This window comes from Rhipicephalus microplus, chromosome 5, assembly GCF_043290135.1.
Source record: "Rhipicephalus microplus isolate Deutch F79 chromosome 5, USDA_Rmic, whole genome shotgun sequence".
In the NCBI taxonomy this organism is placed as follows: domain Eukaryota; kingdom Metazoa; phylum Arthropoda; class Arachnida; order Ixodida; family Ixodidae; genus Rhipicephalus; species Rhipicephalus microplus.
In genome coordinates, this window is record NC_134704.1 from 146470459 (window position 1) to 146481361 (window position 10903).

At 40.3% G+C, this 10903-nt stretch overlaps 1 long non-coding RNA gene across 1 annotated transcript; it reads right to left on the reverse strand.

The window, feature by feature from the left end:
• Nucleotides 1-1500: 1500 nt before the first annotated feature.
• On the reverse strand, nucleotides 1501-7240 carry LOC142817959 (uncharacterized). The gene is made up of 3 exons (XR_012895442.1): nucleotides 7152-7240; nucleotides 4849-4913; nucleotides 1501-1798 (listed from the first exon to the last, which is right to left on the reverse strand). It is a non-coding gene; the product is annotated as an uncharacterized LOC142817959 (long non-coding RNA).
• Nucleotides 7241-10903: the final 3663 nt, after the last annotated feature.

The following is a 10903-nucleotide window of genomic DNA, read 5'->3' on the forward strand; positions in this document are numbered from 1 at the left end:
CGTAATGAGTCACAAATAAATATTGTGAAGATCTGCCACAAGTTACACATTCTTGCTGTTAATTAGAAGCACTCAAGTACCATAACAAAGTTTCTCCAAATTAATTTCATTTGGCTGCGAAAAAATATCGATGCATATAGGAAACACGCACATGCTCTGCTGCAATAGCAGTAAAAGAATAACAATGTCGAAAAACTTTGGCCTCCAAATAACCACGTTCGGTCACTTAATTTGATGTGTATGTTACTTGGATATTTTCACTACACCAGTGAGTGTCCTGAAGGGACGTGGAATATTACTTGGTTGATTATTTACGCCAGAGTCCCAGTTTAAGGTAGCTGATATACCTATTAAACATATCGCATAATGAACGTTGTGTGCCTGGGCATATAATTTCTAATCTCATATTGAGCACAGTGAGTTCTGTATTTTTATATAGCGCTATAGTTTATTGTACTTGTAAATGATGTGAACTAATCATGGTTTGCTTCTCTTTTTACACTCCAAGTTGTTACCCGCTGCAGACACGCTTCTCTAAAAGGAAATAAACGCACTAAGACAATGGTTTTCAAGTTCACTTACTCTCTGATACTTGAAAATATGTTCAGTTCAGTGAACTTACTAAAGAACTAGTAAAAAATCCTGAAATTCTAAAGTATAATAAAATCATGATGTGTTTTTTTATCACTTCAGGAATCGCTCAACTGACATCAAGCTACTGCGTGAACAGCAAATCAAGGCTGATTCATTCCCACATCTTTAATCAACTTCAGCTTTCAAGAGAGCCCATGTCCTGGCCGTCGAGTTTTACATACCGCTATCGTCGTAGAAGCGGCCTTCGATGAGCCCCCTTAGGAAGATTTTCCGTTCTCATTCCTGTTTAAAAATTTAATACGCTTCCTGGCGCTTTATTTTGTGAGAATTTGAGCTTTTCAAAATGTTTTACAAACGCCATATCCGGAGTTTCCTTGAATCGGTGTAAGGCGAATAATGGGAACGTACTAAAATGAGGCTGTTATGCCTTTATGGGCTGAACTTTTTCTCTATATTCTCTTAAGTTAGCTTCATCGAATGAAGGTAGAGTAAAAAGTTTATCAAATAGTCTGTGCGAGTAAATCGGCCAGTGGGAAGCGGGAAACAGAATGGCAGAAAACTTAGCTCCCCCCCCAACCCCATTACATGTATAGGGAGCTTTCTCGGGCTGGTGTGCTTGCTTCACACTCAAAACTTCAAAAAAGCCTAGCAATATCATTCGGTCACTTAGAGTGTCAAACTGGGCTTTGGCTGCATTTTCTTCGTACCTTCAGAGTACCCTTTTCGACATCGTCACTTCTCTACTGTTACCTACAATTCACAAACAAAGCTATGTACAAGAAGAGGCATATGAAATAAACAACTTGCCAACTTCCAAAGTTCAGTGCGCCACAATTTCGGGACTCGTTGATGTTAACTTGCGGAGCACAGCAGCTATAGCTGTTACCAAATTCTTGTGACTCTGTGTATGTTTTATATAAGGCTGTTGCTTTATTATTGTTGGTCACATAACAGTATGATATTGATTTGTAGAACTATACCATGACCGCAGCCCATTCATAAAAAAACATAACACGTTATTAGAGAAAAAAATACAGATAATCAGCGTTCCGTTGGGCGTTTTGGTTTTTGGGTGGCTGGCCCCAAAGGTCAGCGATCTAGTCATTTCCAGCAGTCGTTTATTTCCTTCGCATGCCAATGGAGTTAATGCCGCCGACGGCGCCGCCGAGAGCTGCAGCTTCGCTGGGCAGCATGATAATCACAGCTGAAAATTAAAATTAAAATTGATAATCACAGCTGAAAACAAAAAAAAGCAAGCAGTACCCATTTATTTAAAAATCTTGGTAGACCAATGAAATGTGTAAATATGGTACAACTCGCTTTTAAAAAGACGTTTCTAACGGTCGTGAGTTCCATGCTGGTTGTGGCTGCAGTATACTCATAGAGGCTAAACGCAGGAAGCCTGTGTGCTGTGTGATGACATTGCACGCTAAACATCACAACATTAAGCAGTGTCTATTTTTGAGTAGTCATTTATTTGCTCAGTTTAACACGGCAGGTGCGCGTGGTGGCATTGACGATATACCAAATCGCATTGTTTTGATGCTGGTGAGTCGGGAGTTGCACTCCTGGTGAATTTCGTGGTATTTCCATCTAGTTTTTTATTTGCTTTAAATCAGAACCAACCCGGCCTTATGCCTTTTATTCTCATACAGTAGTGGACGTCACAAGCGTTGTTCTTGCATAAAAAGCGCGGTACTACGCATCAAGAGCAACATGGTCAAAGCGAAAGCTGGAAGAATGACATCAATAGAACTACTTGCAAGCACTATTGGGGCTACTAATAGAAGTACGTTTGCACGGTACCCACTATATACTCCATAAATTGATGCGGTGGCTGATTCCCATGAAGAATTACGGCTGAGTATTTTGTAAGTTTGAAAGCATCAACGAACCTCTTGGTATGGGATTTGTATTTTCTCACCTGATTGTTTTACATTTTCACCACGTGATACTGGGTACGTTAGCGTGGTTCCATCCCGGCACAAAGCTTGTTTGTTTGTTTTTTTTGTGAAAAAGTTTCGGATGCCTGCATGGCTCTGTGATATGATACTTCATTCGCATGGAGATTGCATCAGTTAGAACCCCATTGTATCACGCATTTTGTTTTCTTCGTATTTCTCTTTCTTTCGTATTTCGCGCAGTATACCGTTTACAAACATCGACTATGGCACGATAATGGTTACGAACACCGACGGCGGGTAACTGTGGTGCCCCTCTTGTGATCTCATAGCAGAGTTCGCTGTATATTTGTGAAATTTGAGCCACTGAAACTTGATACAACTCAGTGCCTTATTAAAGCGAGCATTTTATTAAACCTCAAGCAAAGGTAGGACTAAAGGTACGTGTGCGTGGCAGCAATTACTAAAAACTTAGGCAGACACATTCGTCATTTACCAACCACAGTGTGGCAGCGGTTGCGGTGAATGATTGCGATCCAGAACTATGCGTGGTCAGTCATGCCGGTGGCGGCAGCATTTTCGATGGAGGTGAAAATTCTGCACCCGTAATGTTAGATTTTTGAACAGGTTAAGGAACACCAAGTGGGAGATATTTACGGAGTCTTCTACTGATATTGCCTCATAAGGATAGCGTAGTTTTTTCACGTTAAGCCCCAGCTCTAATAGTTACCTGTTACAGTTAAACATATCCCCGGTAGACAACAAATCGTATATTGCATGAGATATGATTCCCCGAGAATATGGCTTCCTTAAATGCCTCCTAATAGATGAAGAACTCGGTAAGAGCCACTTGTAATAAACTCTCGCCATACCTGCCTTTGGAAACGCTTCCTCCATTAGCACATAGTTTACTATAGCATGGTTTACGGGTGACGCAATGATGGCAATGATGGCCTTAGTTAAATGATCGCTTCGTTGAGATTAACCACGAAACTACAAATTGGGATGAACACAGACGGGTGGGTCAAGTACGCACTCGTACTGCTTCTCACGGTGGTACACTCGTGATATCAAGTTGAAAGCGATTCTTGTGCTCTAATAGCTCTCTACTGTTGAATTCTGGTGCTATGTACAGCGATTGGTCAGGTGTGAGGGCCCAAGCACTGGACTAGCAGACATTTCGCTCAACAAAATAAAGTATCCCATTTTAAATGCGAAGCATTTCTTTGTGTAATGCAAGCAATTGTTCTATCTATCTATCTATCTATCTATCTATCTATCTATCTATCTATCTATCTATCTATCTATCTATCTATCTATCTATCTATCTATCTATCTATCTATCTATCTATCTATCTATCTATCTATCTATCTATCTATCTAGCTAGCTAGCTAGCTAGCTAGCCGCACGACTGGGCGCTCTCATGATCACCCTCTTCACTGGGCTTGAACCAAAATAACATGAAGGGTACGAAGGTTTGACGAATAATACGCAGAGGTCAAGACATGAATAATGTCACTATCTCATCGCACACGTCGTAAAAACCTCCCTTCAAATAGTGGCACATACCCGAAGGCGAGTGGGTGCCACAGGTGTGCGGGCATGTGCCACAGGTGATAGAAACTCAGTCTCTACCCAAATGCTTCAAGAACACACAAGGGTAGTTTTAACGCGAAAGTGTTAAGAAAAAACTGTTTTCGGTAACGTTGACCCAACGAACGCACAGAGGAAATATCATGGTCCGAGCAGAAATTTAATCTCAGCAACCTGCGTGGCGGTCAAATATCTTACCACAGAGCAACGCCAGGTCTCAGGCTTACTTTTCAATAGACTCTGATGCTTGTGAAACTGCGATTTTTGTTGCAGTACTGGCTATCGAATTTTATTATACTACATATATACACCTATCGTACAGCTGCGACGTCGAGCGAACATCGATTGTACTTAGGTGACACTCACTGAAGTTGATTCATGTAGCAGCGTACACAGCCAATATCGTCGTGAGCCCCAGCGCTTCATATAAGCTCATCGCTTCTGGTGTTGCTAATATACAGGATGTTACTGTTGGCAGTTTTGCGCAAGAGGAAACAACTTGTTTTTAAGCATCTGCAGTTTTTCAACAAGTGGTTGTGCGTGCAACCTTTGTACTTATATTTAGTCTCACTTTCCATGACGTGTCGCTCAATAAAAGATATTCAACATGATCACGTGCCCTCCTCATGCTTCGCATAACCTCGATTCCCCAAAAACGTGAGATCTGCCTTTTTTTTTGCAAACTATGTTTCCGGCCTTTCGAACAAGTCCCACAGGTGTGATCGTTGTAGGCTTTAGAGTCAGCAAAGTATTGCGCACCCAAAGGGACGGCAACAGCAAGAAGCAGGTTCATTCCAAAGAATTTATCCATCCTGCAGTTTTTTCTGTGGAGAAGAAACGTATGACATTTTTATTTTAGCACTGCAATGACAGCAATTCAGTGATTTAGCTGCGCAATAATTTTGTTTGTTATTTTGCAAGAGACTTCGATTTATTAACGTTCCTACGCGAATTTCGAAGTGAACCTAGAAAACATATCTAGAAAATCCTTCGATTGTACCTGGTGGTTGTGATTTATTGATTTCATATCAATTAGTGATTTTTCTTCAAAGCCGATGGATTTGCAGAAACAGTGTGCGGAAATGTAAATAAGATGGCGGTAGAAAACATAAAGTAAGACATTATTCAGCACATTGCTAACGTGTTAATTTTAACGAAGGGGTACTAGGTGTGGTAAAAGAAATGTTGTTCTTCATTCATTGTTACTCAGCTGCGGGAGGCTGCTTCCATTGGATTGACGGTTGCGGTACTAAATATATGAATAATTTTCGAGATTTACAAATTTTATTGTCTACCTTATAGAGATCATCAGCGAAATCAGACATATTTTTCGTTGTTAAAGTAGAGTGCCGTGAAGAATTCTAGGGTGGTACAGTTTAGCAAAATTTTCAAATGGCAGAAACTTTGACGCGCGTTTAGTGTCGGTAGAAAAATGATTGCGTTCTTGACTGTTAAGCTGGCAGTGCTATTATGGTTAATCGATTCAGGTTATCTCAAAGAAGATAACGCGCAGCGACAATATTTTGTTTCAGTTAACCTAATACGGGTGCCCCACCGCAGTGGCCTAGTGGCTAAGGTACTCGGCTGTGGACCCGCAGGTTGCGGGATCGAATCGCGGCTGCGGCGGCTGCATTTCCGATGGAGGTGGAAATGTTGTAGGCCCGTGTGCTCAGATTTGGGTTCACGTTAAAGAACCCCAGGTGGACGCAATTTCCGAAGCCCTCCACTACGCCGTCTCTCATAATCATAGCGTGGTTTTGGGACATTAAACCCCACAAATGAATCAATCAACCCATTATTGGCGGTACACACTGGAGCGACACATGATCCTTCTGTTCCAGATGGTAATTTTCTAAAATATAACAATGCGCCTGTTTGATACAAGATTCAAAACGAATTGAAAAGTACTTATTTCCCTTTTAGTGAAATAAAGTTTTTTTCATTCCATTTCATTTCATTTTAGTATTAGCATCAAGAAATCGTGCACCATCATCAGCAAAATATTCAATGATTGATTTTTGGGGTTTACCGTCCCAAAACCACCATATGAATAGGAGAGACGCCGTAGTGGAGGGATCCAGCAATTTCGACCACCTGGGGTTCTAAAACGTGCACCCAAATCTGAGTACACGGATTTACAACATTTCCGCCTCCATCGGAAATGCAGCCGCCACAGCCGGGATTTGACCCCGTGACTTGCGGGTCAGTGGTAAAGTACCTTAGCCACTAGACCACCGTGGCAGGGCTCATCGGCAAAAAGAAAAATGTAGGCAAAACAATACCAGAAGGTCCTTGAAGTAAAAATAAATATAGAAGGACTCCACAGATTTCCATGAAAAACCGGAATCTACATCAGTAAATATTAAATGAAAGTGCTCATGTGCATCTTCAACTATGCGTTGGAAAAGTGCAAAAAGTTACCATGACCGGTTGATTGTTTATCACGAATATCGTGGATGTTATGTAAAAGTTTTCTAGTGCAACATTTGACACGTACACGAACAACAAAAATATGAAAGAATGGGTGCTGCTCTGCTTAATGTCATTCAATCACAAAGCCTTGTTTCACATAGCTATGGATTCTCGAAACCCACGAAGACGAAAAAGTGACTTTTCTTCCAGACAACTATAGTACTTTGAATATTGCATGTTCTTGGCATTCCTATCAATATGAACTGGGCCAGAGTATAGGGCGAGACGCTTTACTGCTTTGCTCTATCAGCTAAACCACCTGTCCCATCTTGAGGTCTGCATGAAGACTAATGGTTTGTTGAGATGTATTAAAAATATGGCCTGATATACGGTAGCAATCGCCTGGTGTATATCTTGAAAATATAAGTAGGGAATAATAAATACAATCAGCTGTACTGTAATGAATCAATTATCAACGATCGGCGATATTTAGGCTTTCATTTGCAAAAGAGCGAAAATGTACTTGTCAGCACACGAAGCTAACAACCTAATGACTTCTTGGAAACAAGTTTTCGTAAACTGTAGCCTAATGTTCGCAAAATACTTAAAAAGCTCCTATTTACACAGATATTTGCATCAGGTTAACTCACCACAGCTTTTGTTGAGCTGCCTCAGAGAGTATAAGTAGATAGTGCAAAACATGTGCTCTTGTGGTTTATATATAGGGCGAATCTTTTTCACATATGTCAATAAAGTCAGTACCAGGAACAAATCAGGCATTTCTGTGCAAGGACATATTTAATAAGTATTTTAATTGAAATTCCTCGAACCAAATTAAAAACAACAAACTGTTCATCACTCGCGGAAAATCGCTCCGGGTTCATTAACGAAGACTATAATGGCAGCAATCATTTTTAATTACGTGTTCACTTCGACCACCCCTTCGTGCGATACATTCGAAAAGCCCACAACTACCTCCCAACATACCTTTTTTTGCAAGGCCACTGATAAAAAGGCTTCTTTCAGGATACCAATTTCAAGGCTTGTTTTCTGTTACCTGCATAATGTGTTTCAAGTTTGGTAAATTCAACTTGTTTATTATAAATTATCTCCAAAACACGCAATGCCAGTAATAAATCTGAAACTGGGGGTGTTCTGAGAAAAGCACAAATTGTTGACTGCAGGCGTAACCTAATACATTCACTGTAATTTTATGGCAAACCTTGAAACTACTACACAGCCTTGAGATTCTAATGGGCACAACAGTGCCAAAGAACCATTTTGGCAGAATTGAGACTGACACAACCTCAGCACCACACTGAAAAATCCCGTATGTTTTCCTTTATTCGCATGTGTCTGCATGTGTTTCGGTCTGACTTCGTACTGGAACACCGACACACGTACAATAAATGAGCGCATTACACAGACATGCCACTAAATCAATGCGGGTCTTCTACTGGGCTTCTTCTTGATTTGTCTCCGCTCTTGAAGGAGTGTTGTATGCGCAATATTTCAATTGGAATGGTTGCTCCAACTTGAATACTTCTAGCTATTGACGTCCTAACAAAGTTTTAGTAAGTTTATAAGAGTCACTGTGCAATAAAGTCACCCATCGTCATAGCGAGCATGTAAAGATTGCATATTATGTCAAATACCTGATAACGCAAAAAAATATCTAGTGAGAAAAATATTCGGACAGGATGTCTAGGTACACAAATTTTGCTTTAGGTTATTTCAAACTAGTTAATGGGTCAAAGAAAGAAGTCCGACAGTTTTTGTTAAAGAAACATTGAGCTCTATAGTTTTAAGAAGGTGCCAAAATTTTAACACATCGAAATGCCAATCTAAACAGCCTTAAAATGAACGAAGATCAATCGAGGCATTGTTTAAAGAACCAAAGCTTGAAAGCGGTATGCATGACCCCACTACGGCATTTAAATACTCAGTAATAGTGTTTGCGCAACGTAAATAATTTGATTCTCTTTACTAAGGAGAAGCCTTGTAGGCTCATCATCGAAAGGCGTGCTTATTTAGGTGTGTTTATCATCGCTCCTAATCAATATGCCACTCTCGACACAACAGCGGAGAGATGGACGTAATTATGGGGGGCGAAAAGAATATAATTCTACCTTGACTAAGATGAGAAGTGGAATGCAAGCTGTACGACGCTTACGCGGTGTGGAATACAGGCTTTATGGCAAGAGTTTTGCAATTTTTCGTATCTCTACATGCATGGAGTGCGCAAAGTTTTTATGAGTATTTTATCTTATCCAGCCGTAAAGTTTCATAACGTTCGTAGCCATGGATGCCATGGGAAAATAATTGTGAAGAATTGTTACTAAATAAATGTTTATTAAGATGAAAGAAGGAAACATCATGGTCGGTAACTAGAATTATTGTACTGCTCTTGCGCCCTTGATATTCGTTCCGTATTTAAATAAATGCTGTTAGGTTTAGACAGATTGACGGCGTCATTCAGGTGACACGGCGCCAGTCACAATAGGGTTAGGTAATAATACAGCATTTATTCCTGGTGATCGGTGGACGCGGCAATATTGGTGGCATAGTGGCACTGGTGAAGATTTTTATTTAATGTAGGTCATGAATTTCTGAGCCTATGCTATATGTGAAAACAAAGCTAATCAAAAGTAAAACTATCGAGAAAACGAAGCACAGGTTTATGAGGGAACAAATATTTTGTTAAGTTTTACGGCCTATGATAGACATTAGAACATCTCAATGTTTCTCTCGTCTTTTCACATGCCTTTCGACATTGAGAATTTTGTTTTTTACGCACTTTTAACCTATTATACGCACAACTACCTCATGTATGCTTATTGCAAATTTACTCGGAGACCTGCAGCAACAATTGAGTATCCCGCATTTTTTCCGCACATGAAATGCGAGAGATCACCGAAACGGCAGCCGGTCGTTCTTTTTTTCGTGAAGGGTGACAAATGAAAAGCCGTCCCAAAAGCCGTCCTTGTTTTCTGCCACAGTCATTACTTAAGAAAAAAAAATTACTATTCTGCATAGTGCAGTTTAAAGACTGTGACTGATTTATTTTCAGTTGGTGTTATAAGTGTATCGGAACCTGAAAACGAGGGAACATAAATGAATATGGAGAAGCCATGGCAAAATTAAGAACGAAATAGGCTTTATAGTGAGTGCACACTCAGGCATCGTGCAGGATGTGTAAGTGCTTGGCAAAGAACGATGCAGTGACCATAGAATGGTACAGTCTTGAATTTGCCTAAACTTGAAGAAGTAACGACAGAAACTGATGCAAGAGAAGCGGATCAATGAGCTAGCACTGAGAGGTAAAGTGCATAAATTCAGAGTCTCGCTTCAGAACAGGTACTCGGCTCTTATCGAGGAAACAAGCCTTAGCATTGAGGCAATGAAAGAAAACCTGACGAGTAACATTACGGAATGTGTAGGGGAAGTTGGAGGTACGGCAGTTAGACAGGACACTGGCAAGCTGTCTCAGGAAACAAAGAACCTCATTAAGAAGCGTCAAAGCATGAAGGCCCTAAAAACAACTGGCAAAAAAGTTAGCAGAGCTTTAGAAATGATTATTAGGCGTAAAATATCCCATGTAAGAAGTTATAACATGAAGAGAATTCAACATGCTCTGAAGAACAGAGGAAGCGTCAAAGTATTGAAGTGGAAGCTTGGGATAGGCAGAAATCAGATGTATGCACTGAGGGACTAGGAAGGCAAAATAACTACCAATATGAATAGGATAGTTAAAATAGTGGAGGAGTTTTTACAGAGATCTGTAAAGTAGCCAAGACAACCACGAGCTTACTATAAGAACTAGCAGTAACCCTGATCAGCAGTAACCCTGAGGTTCAGGTAACTAGCAGTAACTAGCAGTAAGCCAGGTTCAGATAACTAGCAGTAACCCTGAGGATCAGGTAACATCAGATCTGCTGAAAGATGGACAGATTGTGTTACAAAAACTAGTCATTGTGTTTTAAAGGTGTCTCCTGACCGGAAGAGTACCAGAAGTCTTACATCATCTTAATACACAAGGAAGAAGTTGACAAGGAGATGAAGAATTATTAGCTCGCTCTCCGTCATGTACAATCTAATTACAAAGGCAATTGCTAACATATTTAAGGCAACAATAGAATTCAATCAGCCAAAGGAACAAGCAGAATTTCGAACAAGCTACTCAACAATCAACCACACTCATACTACCAATAAGGTATTAGAGAAATGCTCAGAATACTGCCAACCACTATACATAGCGTTCATTGATTACGAGAAGACCATTGATTCAGTAGAAATATCAGCAGGCATGCAGACACTGCGGAATCAGGTCGTCGACGAGGCATATATAAACATCCAGGTAGAAATCTACAGGAGGCCAAAGCTACCATAGTGTTTCATAAAC